Below are 17,121 nucleotides of genomic sequence, written 5' to 3'. Positions count from 1 at the left end.
CTTTGACTTGGCCATTCTAACACCTGGATATGTTTATTTGTGAACCATTCCACTGTAGATTTTGCTTTATGTTTGGGATCATTGTCTTGTTGGAAGACAAATCTCTGTCCCAGTCTCAGGTCTTTTGCAGACTCCAACAGGTTTTCTTCAAGAATGGTCCTGTATTTTGCTCCATCCATTTTCCCATCAATTTTAATCATCCTCCCTGTCCCTGCTGAAGAAAAGCAGGCCCAAACCATGATGCTGCCACCACCATGTTTGACAGTGGGGATGGTGTGTTCAGGGTGAGGAGCTGTGTTGCCTTTACGCCAAACATTTCGTTTGGAATTGTTGCCAAAATTTTCGAGTTTCATCTGACCAGAGCACCTTCTTCCACATGTTTGGTGTGTCTCCCAGGTGGCTTGTTGCAAACTTTAAATGACACTTTTTATGGATATCTTTGAGAAATGGCTTTCTTCTTGCCCCTCTTCCATAAAGACCAGATTTGTGCAGTGTATGACTGATTGTTGTCCTATGGACAGACTGTCCCACCTCAGCTGTAGATCTCTGCAGTTCATCCAGAGTGATCATGGGCCTCTTGGCTGCATCTCCTTTTTTGAGATAAAAGTTTAGAGGGCCGACCGGGTCTTGGTAGATTTGCAGTGGTATGATACTCCTTCCATTTCAATATGATCACTTGCACAGTGTTCCTTGGGATGTTTAAAGTTTTGGAAATCATTTTGTATCCAAATCCGGCTTTAAACTTCTCCACAACAGTATCAAGGACCTGCCTGTTGTGTTCCTTGGTCTTCATGATGCTCTCTGTGCTTCAAACAGAACCCCGAGACTATCACAGAGCAGGTGCATATATAAGGATACTTGATTACACACAGGTGGATTATATTTATCATCATTAGGCATTTAGGACAACATTGGATCATTCAGAGATCCACAATGAACTTCTGGAGTGAGTTTGCTGCACTGAAAGTAAAGGGGCCAAATAATATTGCAGGCCCCACTTTTCAGTTTTTGAATTTCCACAAAAATTTAAAACAACCAATAAATTTCGTTCAACTTCACAGTTATGTTCCACTTGTTGTTGATTCTTCACCAAAAATTTACATTTCGTATCTTTATGCTTGAAGCATGATATGTGGAAAAAGGTTGAAAAGTTCCAGGGGGGGGCAAATACTTTTGCAAGGCACTGTATGCTTGTATACAGCACTCTGTGAACAGCCAGGATTTTTAGCAATGACCTTTTGTGGTTTTCCCTCCTTGTGGAGTGTGTCAATGACTGCCTTCTAGACATCTGTCAAGTCAGCAGTCTTCCCGCATGATTGTGGAGCCTATTGGAATAGTCTAGGGGACCTTTTTAAATGCTTAGGAAGCCTTTGCAGGTGTTTATTGGTAATTATTCTAATTTATTGAGATAATGACTTTTGAGTTTTCATTGGCTGTAAGCCATAATCATCAACATTAACAGAAATAAACACTTGAAATAGATCACTCTGCTTATAATGACTCTATATAATATATGAGTTTTACTTTTTGTATTGAAAAACTGAAATAAATCAACTTTTTGATGATATTCCAATTTGTGAGAAGCACCTGTATCTCCCATCAGAAGAACATCTAGTTTTTCTGGCACCTGGGGCAAAAATTCAATTTGGCTTTCCCTCCTATGCACAGCTTTAGCACTTTCAGTAGTCATCATGTGACTGCTCATTTGCAATTTGCACTGTTAGACATGTGCCGACTAGCTGCTGTTCATAATTCTATCAATGTTCATTAAAATACTACAGCCACTGCTTCATTCAGAGAAGCAGGAAGAGAAGCTAGTTAGTTCCACAATAACAAAAAAGGAACCACTAGTAGCTGCCACCACCAATCATTTATAGAGGTCAATTGGACACCCCATTACACATAGCGTATGACTTCCAGGGTGCAGTTTACAAAGCAAAAGGAACAGAGCTATTACATTTTATATATTTAATCCAGAAATGTAGGCAGTGCTTATAAAAATGCACAAAGATGATAAAACTGGGAAAAAAACAATACAATATATACAATTACATAAAATAAAAAGGAATAGCAAAAGAGAATTACTAAACCTGATGTCACATAAATGGCTATTGTCCTCTCCTCCATCCCCTTCACTGTCCTCTCCCCCACATCCCTCATTGTCATCTTCCCACTCCCATCACTGCCCTTTCCCCATTCCCATCATTGTCCTCTCCCCACTCCCATCATTGTTCTCTCCTCTGCTCCCATCATTGTCAACCCCCCACTCCCATCACTGTCCTATCACCCACCCCATCATTGTCCTCTCCCCACTCCCACCATTATTATGGAATTCTTACCAAGAATATGTCCCTGTGTTAATACAAAGGTTGAGGGAGAATTCTTTGCTTGATAAATTGGAGAAATGTATTTTTCTGTTCAGGAAATTTAATTCCTGGGGTTTATTTTATTAGCTGATGGGTTTAAGATGGATCCTGGAAAGGTGCAAGCCATACTAGATTGGGTCCAACCTAGTGACCTTAAAGCGTTGCAACATTTTCTAGGATTCGCTAATTATAGAAAATTGTTATGGAGTTTTTCTCAGATTGCTAATCCTCTTACTGACCTCACACCTAAGGGGGCGGATCTCAAGGTTTGGTCACTGAACACTATTAGAATTTTGAAAAATTTAAAGAGTGTTTTATGTCTGCTCCTGTTCTAATCCAACATGATCTTCAAGAACAATTCACTGTGGAGATGGATGCTTCAGAGGTCGGGGTAAGGGCCGTTTTATCTCAGGGTTCCAAATCTCTGACCAACTTTCAGCACATGTGCATTTTTTTTCGAGAAAATTTTTGTCTGCTAGAAGAAATTATGATATTGGGAATTAGTTACTCACTGTTAAACTAACCTTTGAGGAAGGGAGGCATTTTTTGGAGGGGGTGGTTCATCAAGTCACTGTGGTCACTGACCTTATTAATTTAGCTTACATTGAATCAGCTAAATGGCTAACTCCTAGACAGACCAGATTTTTTTTTTCTCTAGATTCAATTTCTCTATCACATTCTGGTCAGGGTCCAAAAATGTGAAAGCTGGCACATTTTCTTGCAGTCATAATTCAGTTTCTTCTCCAGAACCTCCATTCTCCATTCACTTTCAGGGCATTGTGGTTTCTGTGGTATCCTCAGAGATGAAAGCAGAGATCTGTAAAGTCCAGTCGTTGGCCCCTTCCACTACTCGAGGGTCTAAATTATTTGTACCTGTATACCTAAGATTACATCTATTGCAGGAGTTTCATGATTCCGTCTTATGTGGTGATCCTGGGGTTACAGCTATGCATAAAGCTATTGCTAGGCTCTTTTGATGGATGTCCAATGATATTGAAGATTTTTTATCTGCTTGTAAAGTCTGTCATAATAGGGCTGGGGAATTGGCTCCATTGCCAATTTATAGATAGTAAGCTTGCAAGAAGGGACCGCACTCCTTTTGGTATCTGTTGAGTTATGTGTTATTGTCTGTACAAGTCCCCTATAAAATGTAATAATGTAATGCGCTGCAGAATATATTGGTGACATGGAAACAAAAATTATTATTATTATTATTATTATTATTAATTCCAGAAAGTCCGTGGACTCGTCAGTCCATAGATAACATCACGGATTTGTCTCTGGTGACAATTTGTCTCCAAACTCTGGAGAACTTTTTGTAATAAACTGGGTATTGACTTGCCATTTTCCTCTGCCTACCACCATAAAATCAGCAGCCAGATAGCAAAGACAATTCAATCTTTGGAACAAATTGTAAGGTGTTTTGTTGTGGCTCAGCAGGATGACTGGTCCGCTCTAGTACCTCTGACTGAGTTCTTTTTTAATAGTCAAGTCAATTCACTGGAACCTAGCCTGTTTTTAAATTATGAGTTTCATCTCCATTTTTGATGAATTCTCTAGGATATGTTCTGAGTTTCCTCGGGTGGAGTTCACCATACAGAAATTCAGGGATGTTTGGAGTGAGGTTCAAAAGAATTTGTGTGACACTCGGCATGAAAAACTGTATAAGAAACAGGCCATAGGAAAGGGAAGTCAGGCCCACTACTTGTTTTGGGACAGATGTGTAACAACATACACTGGTTTGCATCAGGAAACCCAGTTTAATGACTCCTTCTGTTGTTGTTTACCAGCTGTATTCCGTGACATGGTTCAATGTTTGGAAAGGTAAGATGTTGGGCTTCATTTTGACTTGATGTAACTCAAAACAGCAGCCTGGCTCGTGACTACCCACGGGGCACTTGAGTGCTTATTTCCATTTGTGATTAAAGGTTGTGTTCTTGAGTCAAGAACACAACCTTTAATCACAAATGGAAATAAGCACTCAAGTGAATCTTGACAGTTATAGCTCAATGACAAAGAGATGTTTTAATATATTTTAAAGTGCATTTTCAGATAACTTTTCAGAATAAGTTGATAGGTGTGTGTATATGAGGAATAACACTACTTCTAGCTATTTTATAACCTATAATTCTTTTACTCCCTTAAAAAGAACCTGACAGCTCATATATGCTGCTGATCCTTGGGCAGCAAGTATAAGACACTAGCTATATGATCTCAGGCAGGTATGCTTGACTCTAAACTGCTGCAACATTTCAGAGAAATATACACTCACTGGCCACTTTATTAGGTACACCTGTCCAACTTCTTGTTAACACTTAATTTCTAATCAGCCAATCACATGGCGGCAACTCAGTGCATTTAGGCATGTAGACATGGTCAAGACAATCTCCTGCAGTTCAAACCGAGCATCAGTATGGGGAAGAAAGGTGATTTGAGTGCCTTTGAACGTGGCATGGTTGTTGGTGCCAGAAGGGCTGGTCTGAGTATTTCAGAAACTGCTGATCTACTGGGATTTTCACGCACAACCATCTCTAGGGTTTACAGAGAATGGTCCGAAAAAGAAAAAAAATCCAGTGAGCGGCAGTTCTGTGGGCGGAAATGCCTTGTTGATGCCAGAGGTCAGAGGAGAATGGGCAGACTGGTTCGAGCTGATAGAAAGGCAACAGTGACTCAAATCGCCACCCGTTACAACCAAGGTAGGCCTAAGAGCATCTCTGAACGCACAGTGCGTCGAACTTTGAGGCAGATGGGCTACAGCAGCAGAAGACCACACCGGGTACCACTCCTTTCAGCTAAGAACAGGAAACTGAGGCTACAATTTGTACAAGCTCATCGAAATTGGACAGTAGAAGATTGGAAAAACGTTGCTTGGTCTGATGAGTCTCGATTTCTGCTGCGACATTCGGATGGTAGGGTCAGAATTTGGCGTAAACAACATGAAAGCATGAATCCATCCTGCCTTGTATGGAGCATCTTTGGGATGTGCAGCCGACAAATCTGCGGCAACTGTGTGATGCCATCATGTCAATATGGACCAAAATCTCTGAGGAATGCTTCCAGCACCTTGTTGAATCTATGCCACGAAGAATTGAGGCAGTTCTGAAGGCAAAAGGGGGTCCAACCCGTTACTAGCATGGTGTACCTAATAAAGTGGCCGGTGAGTGTATACTTTAAAAGCCACCAGAAACTGAGAAGTACTGGAGACTAGTCAAAGATGTCTGTCCCTATACACGCACGTATTCACAAACCTGTCAAACGAGGGCCACTGGGGACCCGCCTGCTGGATTAGTCTTCAGCGCCAATCAGTCCCCAGTGGCTCATAAAGTATGCTTCTCTCTGAAACGCCACAGCCTTTCAGAGTAAGACATACCTGTCTGAGTTCATGCAGCCAGTGCCTGATACATGCTGCCCGTGGATTGGGCTGCATGTATCAGATGTTATGCTCTCTTTTTTAAAGATATAAAATTCCAATGGTGACATTTCAACATTAAAATGCTTTATTTGTATTTTGGATTTGTCTTTTAAGTGGGGCTGATAACTAATCATAGTTACAGGGCATATTCAGTCTGCACTCTATAGATGATTTGGGTCTGTCAACACCCAGCAACTCTTACAGCCTCCAAGCACCCGGAAATCGCGTGATCACTTGGACGGGATTGGGACATGCTATCTAGAACACTTTTTTGTGCTTTGTATAAAAACAATAAGGAAGGTATAGATGGTAATAAATCATTTATCGTTTCTCTATAGCGACTCTGATTTTCTCTGAGAGATAGTTCCATACTCCAGCAGCTACAGGATTTCCGACAGCTCCCTACTCTGCAGGACATTTTAACATTTTCTTGCAAAACTGCTTTAAAATGTTGGAAAGTAGATATGCTATCTTAAATCTCACATTTAGTCTAAAAATTGCATGCTAAATAATTTATTAATACATCGTTATACTGGATGAAGCTTTGCATTTCTAACACAGAGGGCGGGATCCAAGGGATAGCGTTTCTCCTTGCAGAAAGTGATATGTCAAGCCTGACATGCCAAGGTGAGGAAACTTTTAAGCCTTGCAATGCTCCTGTAAGAAATGAAATAAGTTAATTGTCTCTTCAGAGAGGAAGAGGACTAGAACGCTAATGCACCTATTGGAAGCAGCAATCCTAAAAGTCAATATCAACCAGTCAATATGACTTAGTATAAAAGCCATATCATAATCTAAAATTCCAAGTATAGCAGCTGCCAGTAGAGGGGCCATTAGAGGATATTATATACTGGGGTCATACAGGATCATGGGGTGCATTACAGGATCATGGGGTTCATTAAAAGAGGTCTGGATACACATGATGAGCGCATTATACTGCCTCTGTACAAATCCCTAGTTAGACCGCACATGGAGTACTGTGTCCAGTTTTGGGCACCGGTGCTCAAGAAGGATATAATGGAACTAGAGAGAGTACAAAGGAGGGCAACAAAATTAATAAAGGGGATGGGAGAACTACAATACCCAGATAGATTAGCGAAATTAGGATTATTTAGTCTAGAAAAAAGACGACTGAGGGGCGATCTAATAACCATGTATAAGTATATAAGGGGACAATACAAATATCTCGCTGAGGATCTGTTTATACCAAGGAAGGTGACGGGCACAAGGGGGCATTCCTTGCGTCTGGAGGAGAGAAGGTTTTTCCACCAAAATAGAAGAGGATTCTTTACTGTTAGGGCAGTGAGAATCTGGAATTGCTTGCCTGAGGAGGTGGTGATGGCGAACTCAGTTGAGGGGTTCAAGAGAGGCCTGGATGTCTTCCTGGAGCAGAACAATATTGTATCATACAATTATTAGGTTCTGTAGAAGGACGTAGATCTGGGGATTTATTATGATGGAATATAGGCTGAACTGGATGGACAAATGTCTTTTTTCGGCCTTAAGGTACCGTCACACTAAGCAACGTCGCCAGCGATCTGTGACGTTGCAGCGTCCTAGGGAGCGATATCGCTGTATTTGACACGCAGCAGCGATCAGAATCCCGCTGTGAAATTGCTGGTCGCTGCTAGAAGGTCTGCACATTATTTGGTCGCTAGGTCGCCGTGTATCGCCGTGTTTGACAGCAAAAGCAACCATACCAGCGATATTTTACACTGGTAACCAGGGTAAACATCGGGTTACTAAGCGCAGGGCCGCGCTTAGTAACCCGATGTTTACCCTGGTTACCAGCGTAAAAGTTAAAAAAACAAACAGCACATACTCACCAGCGCGTCCCCCAGCCTCTGCTTCCTGACACTGACTGAGCGCCGGCCCTAAACTGAAAGTGAAAGCACAGCGGTGACGTCACCGCTGTGCTGTTAGGGCCGGAGCTCAGTCAGTGTCAGGAAGCAGAGGCTGGGGGACGCGCAGGTGAGCATGTACTGTTTGTTTTTTTAACTTTTACGCTGGTAACCAGGGTAAACATCGGGTTACTAAGCGCGGCCGTGCACTTAGCAACCCGATGTTTACCCTGGTTACCCGGGGACCTCGGCATCGTTGGTCGCTGGAGAGCTGTCTGTGTGACAGCTCTCCAGCGACCAAACAGCGACGCTGCAGCGATCGGCATCGCTGTCGCTATCGCTGCAGCGTCGCTTAATGTGACGGTACCTTTACTAACTATGTAACTATGTAACTATGTAACTATATACTGTGTTTTATTGAGCTACTTTAAACATAAAACATATACTGTACAGTATAGTAGGGTCTACTCATATGCTCTGTTTGGTGGTGGTTTGCTAGCAGCCAGCATGTTACACACAATGCTTTTACAAAAACAGCATAATGTGGGACTTTTGTGGCTTTAGCTTCCTAACCTATGGGCTGTAACACTGAGAACATTGATTTTTTTAGGTTAGAAGTTAACTAGTCCAAATCAGGAATAATGTTGCCCTTTGTTGACTGGGATTTCTAAAGGCAATAGATTTCTAGTGCTCAGATTTGTTCCATAATAGATATTGTAAACTCATGTCTAACTGCAAGCATGCAATCTGAATTTGTCTGCATGGTCATCTTCTCTGTTCTTTATTCTAAATCCCTTTGTAAAAACAAGTGTCCCATCCAAGGCTTGGATAGAAAGTCTCATGTTTGTTGAAGAACTTCTCATGGCGTCTCCTTGTTATGACAACTGATGGAAGGGCAAGAAAACTCCATCAGTGAGATTAACTGTTCTAAACACTGTTCAATCCTTCTTAATATTTGTCGTTCAGTATTCGTAGTATTTCGCTATATATAGAATTACTGATTTGGATTCCAATAGAATATAAATAGATAAGATTGTTTTACTGATTGATTTAATCTTTAAAAATTGCAAGAATGTTAATGACTTTAGAAGAATTTTTAAACTCTCATCAATGTATCTTCAATTCTTACAATGAGTGGCCATACACATTCAATGATCCAACAGATATTCCTCCTGATCCACTCCCACATACATGTAAGCTCAGTGCAGGCAAGCATGAGTATGTTCTGAATAAAGGGAGGAAAGTAAGAGCCTAACGGGCACCATTGACAACAGATTATTTCTTCTACTTATTGCCACATTACAAAAATTGTTCAATTATTATTTTAGGAACATGACGAAGAATTTAAGTTTTTGACTTAAACTAATCAGGAGTCCTCTATCAGAACTTACTATTGTTGCCGTAATATAAATGCTGAAGTGCACCCATTTTACTGTTATTTGAGCCTAAAATGAAACAAATAATGGCCCAGATGTAGTGGCATGTAAAAGTTTGGGCACCTGTGGTCAAAATTGTTATGGTGAACAGTTCAGCAAGTTGAAGATGAAATGATCTCTACAACATGTAAAGTTAAAAATTACACGTTCCCTTTGTATTTTAGGCAAAAAAATAAAAATTATATATATATATATATATATATATATATATAATATATATATGTATATATATATGTATATATATATATATATATATATATATATATATATATATATATATATATATATATATATATATATATATATATATATACACACAAACACTACCACTATGGTTTCAAAGTTTAGAGTCACCCAGACAATTTTGTGTTTTCCATGAAAACTCTTACTTTTATTAATCAAAAGAGTTGCCAAATGAATTGAAAATCTAGTCCAGATTTTGACAAGGTTCGAAAAAAAGATTTATATTTGAAATAGTTTTCTACTTCAAACTTTGCTTTCATCAAAGAGTGCTCCCTTTGCAGCAATTACAGCATTGCAGACCTTTGGCATTCTAGTAGTTATTTTGCTGAGGTAATCTGGAGAAATTTCACCCCATGCTTCCAGAAGGCCCTCCCACAAGTTGGTTTGGCTTGATGGGCATTTTTTGCGTACCATACGGTCAAGCTGCTCCCACAACAGATTAATGGGGTTGAGATCTGGTGACTGCACTGGCCACTCCATTACAGATAGAATACCAGCTGCCTGCTTCTTCCCTAAATAGTTCTTGCATAATTTGGAAGTATGCTTTGGGTCATTGTCCTGTTGTAGGATGAAATTGGCTCCAATAAAGCGCTGTCCACAGGGTATGGCATGGCATTGCAAAATGGAGTGATAGCCTTCCTTATTCAAAATCAATCTTACCTTGTACAAATCTCCCACTTTACCAGCACCAAAGCAACCCCAGACCATCACATTACCTCCACTACGCTTGACAGATGGCATCCGGCACTCTTCCAGCATCTTTTCAGTTGTTCTGCGTCTCACAAATGTTCTTCTGTGTGATCCAAACACCTCAAACTTGGATTCGTCTGTCCATAACACTGTTTTCCAATCTTTCTCTGTCCAATGTCTGTGTTCTTTTGCCCATATTAATCTTTTCCTTTTATTAGCCAGTCTCAGATATGGCTTTTTCTTTGCCACACTGCCCTGAAGGCCAGCATTCCGGAGTCGCCTCTTCACTGTAGACGTTGACACTGGCGTTTTGTGTGTACTATTTAATGAAGCTGCCAGTTGAGCACCTGTGAGGCGCCAATTTCTCAAACTACAGACTGTAATTTACTTGTCTTGTTGCGCAGTTGTGCAGCGGGGTCTCCCACTTATCTTTCTACTCTGGTAAGAACCTTTTAACAGGAGAAAAAATGAGTAATAAATATACCAAAAACCATAATTTAAATTTCATAAATATTTTTTATTATTTAATACCATGAATTTGTTTTTACAATCAATACATAGGTCTTTTTAGTACAAAAAAGTGAATAAAACTAAAGTGTCAGACAAGACCCAGAGTGGAGTATATTGGACTAAAAAGCACTTAATAGAGTGATAAGGGTTCGCTATAGTGCCCATATACAAGTATGATCAAATGTGCATGTGCACTTCACCATCTATAGGCACCTTCCTTCCACTCATATGTGTGTACTATATGCTGCGGATATCCATGGGTAATTCCTCCTTTGAGATCATAGTCCCTCTCCTATATAACAAAATATCCACATCATAAGTTACAAACAGTCAATCCCTCATTGGTGTGCAGAAAAAAGATAGTTTTAATTAATTACCCATGATAAGGTGAACCGTCCAACTCCAATCTGCGTCCTGGATCCCCAACGCACGTTTCGCATACAATTTGTGTTGCTTCCTCAGGGGGCGTGGTTTCAAGTGGTTACTAGTCCAGATTAAATAGTGCGCCGTTGTATCCTAGACAGAGGAATAAAGACAGCAAAGATGAGACCGTTCGCTTTATATCAACTTTTAATGGGGAGTGGGCATCTATGAGAGATTGCCTCAGTAGACATTGGGATGTCCTAAAAACAGATCCCACATTATTCAAAATTTTGTCAGAATATCCCATGATGACATCACGAAGAAGCAAAAATCTGAAAGATATTTTGGTGTCTAGCCATTATATGCCTCGGATCAGTAGAAATGTGTTTGGTTCAAGTGGTTGCCCTTTAGGATGTTTCCCATGTGGCGGCTGCATCTCTTGTAGAAATATATGTCGGGCAGTGGATTTTCAATCCACGGACGGAAAAAAAGAATTTCGGATACGACAGCACATTACGTGCAATACAACACAAGTTATATACTATGCGAAATGCAGCTGCCCCAAAGTGTACATAGGCCTTACTTCTAGACGCCTGGGTACACGAACAAGGGAACACGTCCGTGACATTATGGCGGCAGAAGGGGAGAAGGATCTCTCACAATTAAAAACTATCCCACGCCATTTCAAACAATACCACAAATGTAACCCCAAGTTTCTGCTGGTTAGAGGCATTGAACACATACAATGTGGCATTAGGGGAGGCAATATTCAGCGTCTCCTGGCACAAAAAGAATGCCGATGGATAACTCTCCTTGGTACTATGACCCCTGCAGGTCTGAATGAAAGTCAAGGGTTTTCGTCTTTCCTCTGAGTCTTCTTTTTGGATTAAATTGTCTCCAGATCCGGTCTATTAGCTTAGTCATATATCTACCAGATTTTAAGTGTGGTTTTCATATGTGTTTTTTATAATAAATGATTTTAATTGTTCCATTATAGAGTAATTACCTGTGTCCGTGATGTGGTGATGGGATGGGAGTGGGCAGTTGGTCGCTGTCTCCTACAGTCTGGGAGGAATATCCTGAACTGGATTCAAGCTTCTGGAGGTGAAAATGAATAAACATAAAACATAAACAGAAGAACATAGTTTGAAAATTGAAGGATGGATCACCTCTAATTATAGTATAACCAGAATTTGGAGCTTACTGTATGTGAAACTTGAGGACTTATATTTAGCCCCCCCCCCCCCCCCTTTTTTTGTGGGTAGGCTATGACTGCTGCTTTCTCTTTTTCCCTCATTACTATTTTTGTAATGTTATATTTATATAGGTATTTTTAATATATCATGTACATATGCGATGCGTAAGGTCTTTTTATTTATTTAATTAATGAAATTAATGTCACATATGTATGTAAAATTATAATGTTTAGCACATTGCACTTAGTTATAATAATGGCTGTAGATGCCTAGTATTTATAATTAATATGCACTGGACACTTTAATAATCTAATCTGCACATTTGTCAATGCAATTAATTTTGATATACTTTCTATTAAATAACGCGTTCTGTGCCCCTGGTAACCATTCTCCTGGCCTCTGTGCGGCTACCCATTCAGTGTGAGCGAGGTGCGAGGCCCGGCGCCGGTCCGCCCACGTGATCACTGAGGGGCGTCTGCTCGGGGCTTCAGTTGCTATGGTGATGGGACGCTGTGCGCGTGGACACTTTATCAATTTAAGTTGCACAATTGTTAATTAATTGCGATATATTTTCTATTAAATAACGCGTTCTGTGCCCCTGGTAACCGTTCTCCTGACCTCTGTGCAGCTGCCCATTCAGTGTGAGCGAGGTGCGAGGCCCGGCGCTGGTCCGCCCACGTGATCACTGAGGGGCGTCTGCTCGGGGCTTCAGTTGTTATGGTGATGGGACGCTGTGCGCGTGCGCACAATAGGTAATTTATGATAGGCGGCCGCCCGGTCATGTGACCGGAACGGCGCACTATTTAATCTGGACTAGTAACCACTTGAAACCACGCCCCCTGAGGAAGCAACACAAATTGTATGCGAAACGTGCGTTGGGGATCCAGGACGCAGATTGGAGTTGGACGGTTCACCTTATCATGGGTAATTAATTAAAACTATCTTTTTTCTGCACACCAATGAGGGATTGACTGTTTGTAACTTATGATGTGGATATTTTGTTATATAGGAGAGGGACTATGATCTCAAAGGAGGAATTACCCATGGATATCCGCAGCATATAGTACACACATATGAGTGGAAGGAAGGTGCCTATAGATGGTGAAGTGCACATGCACATTTGATCATACTTGTATATGGGCACTATAGCGAACCCTTATCACTCTATTAAGTGCTTTTTAGTCCAATATACTCCACTCTGGGTCTTGTCTGACACTTTAGTTTTATTCACTTTTTTGTACTAAAAAGACCTATGTATTGATTGTAAAAACAAATTCATGGTATTAAATAATAAAAAATATTTATGAAATTTAAATTATGGTTTTTGGTATATTTATTACTCATTTTTTCTCCTGTTAAATGATTAACTTATGAGTTATTATACCTACATGGGTCCGCATTAAATGCCTGGTACCGTATAGAATAATCTGTTTATTCTGTGTCTTTTCACAGCGTTTAAAACCAGTGTAAATATGGACTTCAGAGCCCGGGAGCAGTCGTGGCTAACACAATTGAATGATGTATTTTGTGATGATCCTAAAGTGTCTCTGGTAGGAAATGACAGAGACAGGCAAGAACTTTTTAAGAAATTAAAGGAGATTTTGAATAAAAGGATGAGAACCTGGTGGAACCGGGCATTTTTAAATAAATATTTGGAAAGAGGATTAATACCCCGTGGACTGAGAGTCCAAGTATTCCCCTCTTTCGAGATAGATGATGAGGTTTTTCGAAAGAGATGGGAGGAACTGGCAGATACATGCTCGAGGGGTTTTATGGGGCTATTATCACAGCTAAACCAAGTAGCCATTGAGGGGATGGACAAAGAAATAGATGAAATCCAGACTAAATTACAACAGGATGTACCAAGTGAGATGCTATCGGCATTCAACACCGAATTAGAACAAGAATTTACTAAATGGGAAAAGAACATAAGTGAAAATAAAGCAAAAAAATTTCAGCGGGATATCGGAGACTTACAAACCAATACAGTGTACAAATGGAACAGAAAAACGTATCGTTCTCGTGGATCCTCCCGCGCCAGATCAGCCTCCACTATTTCTTTGGCCTCCAGTGAGGAATCAATAAAGACTAGGCCGAGATATTATGATTTACGTAATTCTGGTCTCAATCGGGAGAAAAAGAGCGAGAGGCCAAAGAATACTAATAATTACCAGCAGAACAACAAAAAAAGTAAAAAAGGCCTAGAGGTAATTAATTTATCTGAACATACTCTCACTGGGGATCAAATAACAGTCCTCCAAAAGGGACTTACATTCTCTCCGACTAATAACTTTGATATTTTTACAGCTACCAAAGATGTCTACTTGTTTGCAAGGAAACTAATTTTGAAAAAGCTGTATGCTAAAGATGGATATGAGTCCACCAGTGATAAAGTGGAGAGGGAGGCACAACAGGCGCTGGAGGATCTTCTGAGTGAACAAATGGTTAAATCCACAGGTACGTTTCCCAGTAACTGCTATCCTAGGTCAACGAGGTTTCCCCCCTTGTCCCTGTGTCCAGCAGTGGAAATATTCACCAGATTGGTGATAGAGGATTTTCAAAAGATACCTATTAGACGCCAATTTGACAACTTGACGTCAAAACAGAGGCAAGCTCTTGATGAATTGAAAAATTATGATGACATAGTAATCAAGCCAGCGGACAAGGGGGGAAACATCGTATTATGGCCAAAAACTCTTTACGAAAAGGAGGCAATGAGACATCTCCGAGATAGGGTAACTTATGAGAAGTTAGATTATAATCCATTACATAAGTTTACCCTTGAGTTGGAGGCCATCCTAGAGGATGCCTTCGAACAAGGGATTATCCCGAAGAAAGTTTATGAGGGTTTACTTACTAAATTTCCCAAAATACCAACGTTGTATTTTATCCCTAAAATACATAAGAATCCCATTGATCCCCCCGGGCGTCCGATTGTGTCCGGCATGGGGGGACTCAATGACCCGGTATGTAAATTTGTGGATTTCTACTTAAAACCCTTGGTAGAGTCACTTCCATCATATGCACGCGACACATCGGACGTCCTGAGCAGGATCAATGGGATTCAATTGGATGAGGACATGATTCTTGTCACTGCAGACATAGAATCATTGTACACCTGTATACGTCATGATGACGGATTGGAGGCGGTCCGCTTCTTCCTGGGGTCCGGCAACCTGGATGGCCCTATGTGCGGATTGGTTATGGATCTGTTGTCATTTATCCTTACAAAGAATTTTTTTGTGTTTAAGGATATTTTTTACTTGCAGCAGCGCGGCACTGCCATGGGCGCGGCCTGTGCGCCCTCCTTTGCTAATCTCTTCCTCGGATACTGGGAGAGGGAGATTTTTGGCGGGGGGGGTGTCCGGGCCGCGGACCATGTGCAGTGCTGGCTGCGTTACATAGATGATTTATTTATAATTTGGCAGGGGTCTGAAAAAGACCTGCGTGAATTTATGCAGCAGTTAAATGACAACAGGTTCAATATTAGATTGACATATAACATGAGTAGGACAGAGGTTGACTTCCTGGACATTAAAGTGGAAGTGGACACAAATGGCTATTTGCAGACGGATGTGTACAGGAAGTCTACCTCTGTCAATTCTTTACTTCATGCTAGTTCTAGCCATCCATACAGCACTATCAGGGCCATCCCGGTTGGGCAGCACCTCAGGATGAGGCGGATCTGTTCCTCTGAATCCAAATTTGAAAAACAATCCTCAGATCTCCGTGAGAGGTTTAGAGAACGGGGCTACAGCAACAGATGCATCAAAAAGGGGTACACTAGAGCAAAATCTCAACCCCGTGATGCACTGTTGTATCCTAGACAGAGGAATAAAGACAGCAAAGATGAGACCGTTCGCTTTATATCAACTTTTAATGGGGAGTGGGCATCTATGAGAGATTGCCTCAGTAGACATTGGGATGTCCTAAAAACAGATCCCACATTATTCAAAATTTTGTCAGAATATCCCATGATGACATCACAAAGAAGCAAAAATCTGAAAGATATTTTGGTGTCTAGCCATTATATGCCTCGGATCAGTAGAAATGTGTTTGGTTCAAGTGGTTGCCCTTTAGGATGTTTCCCATGTGGCGGCTGCATCTCTTGTAGAAATATATGTCGGGCAGTGGATTTTCAATCCACGGACGGAAAAAAAGAATTTCGGATACGACAGCACATTACGTGCAATACAACACAAGTTATATACTATGCGAAATGCAGCTGCCCCAAAGTGTACATAGGCCTTACTTCTAGACGCCTGGGTACACGAACAAGGGAACACGTCCGTGACATTATGGCGGCAGAAGGGGAGAAGGATCTCTCACAATTAAAAACTATCCCACGCCATTTCAAACAATACCACAAATGTAACCCCAAGTTTCTGCTGGTTAGAGGCATTGAACACATACAATGTGGCATTAGGGGAGGCAATATTCAGCGTCTCCTGGCACAAAAAGAATGCCGATGGATAACTCTCCTTGGTACTATGACCCCTGCAGGTCTGAATGAAAGTCAAGGGTTTTCGTCTTTCCTCTGAGTCTTCTTTTTGGATTAAATTGTCTCCAGATCCGGTCTATTAGCTTAGTCATATATCTACCAGATTTTAAGTGTGGTTTTCATATGTGTTTTTTATAATAAATGATTTTAATTGTTCCATTATAGAGTAATTACCTGTGTCCGTGATGTGGTGATGGGATGGGAGTGGGCAGTTGGTCGCTGTCTCCTACAGTCTGGGAGGAATATCCTGAACTGGATTCAAGCTTCTGGAGGTGAAAATGAATAAACATAAAACATAAACAGAAGAACATAGTTTGAAAATTGAAGGATGGATCACCTCTAATTATAGTATAACCAGAATTTGGAGCTTACTGTATGTGAAACTTGAGGACTTATATTTAGCCCCCCCCCCCCCCCCTTTTTTTGTGGGTAGGCTATGACTGCTGCTTTCTCTTTTTCCCTCATTACTATTTTTGTAATGTTATATTTATATAGGTATTTTTAATATATCATGTACATATGCGATGCGTAAGGTCTTTTTATTTATTTAATTAATGAAATTA

Source organism: Ranitomeya variabilis, chromosome 5, assembly GCF_051348905.1.
Source record: "Ranitomeya variabilis isolate aRanVar5 chromosome 5, aRanVar5.hap1, whole genome shotgun sequence".
Classification (NCBI taxonomy): domain Eukaryota; kingdom Metazoa; phylum Chordata; class Amphibia; order Anura; family Dendrobatidae; genus Ranitomeya; species Ranitomeya variabilis.
Note: the sequence above shows the minus strand (reverse complement) of the source record.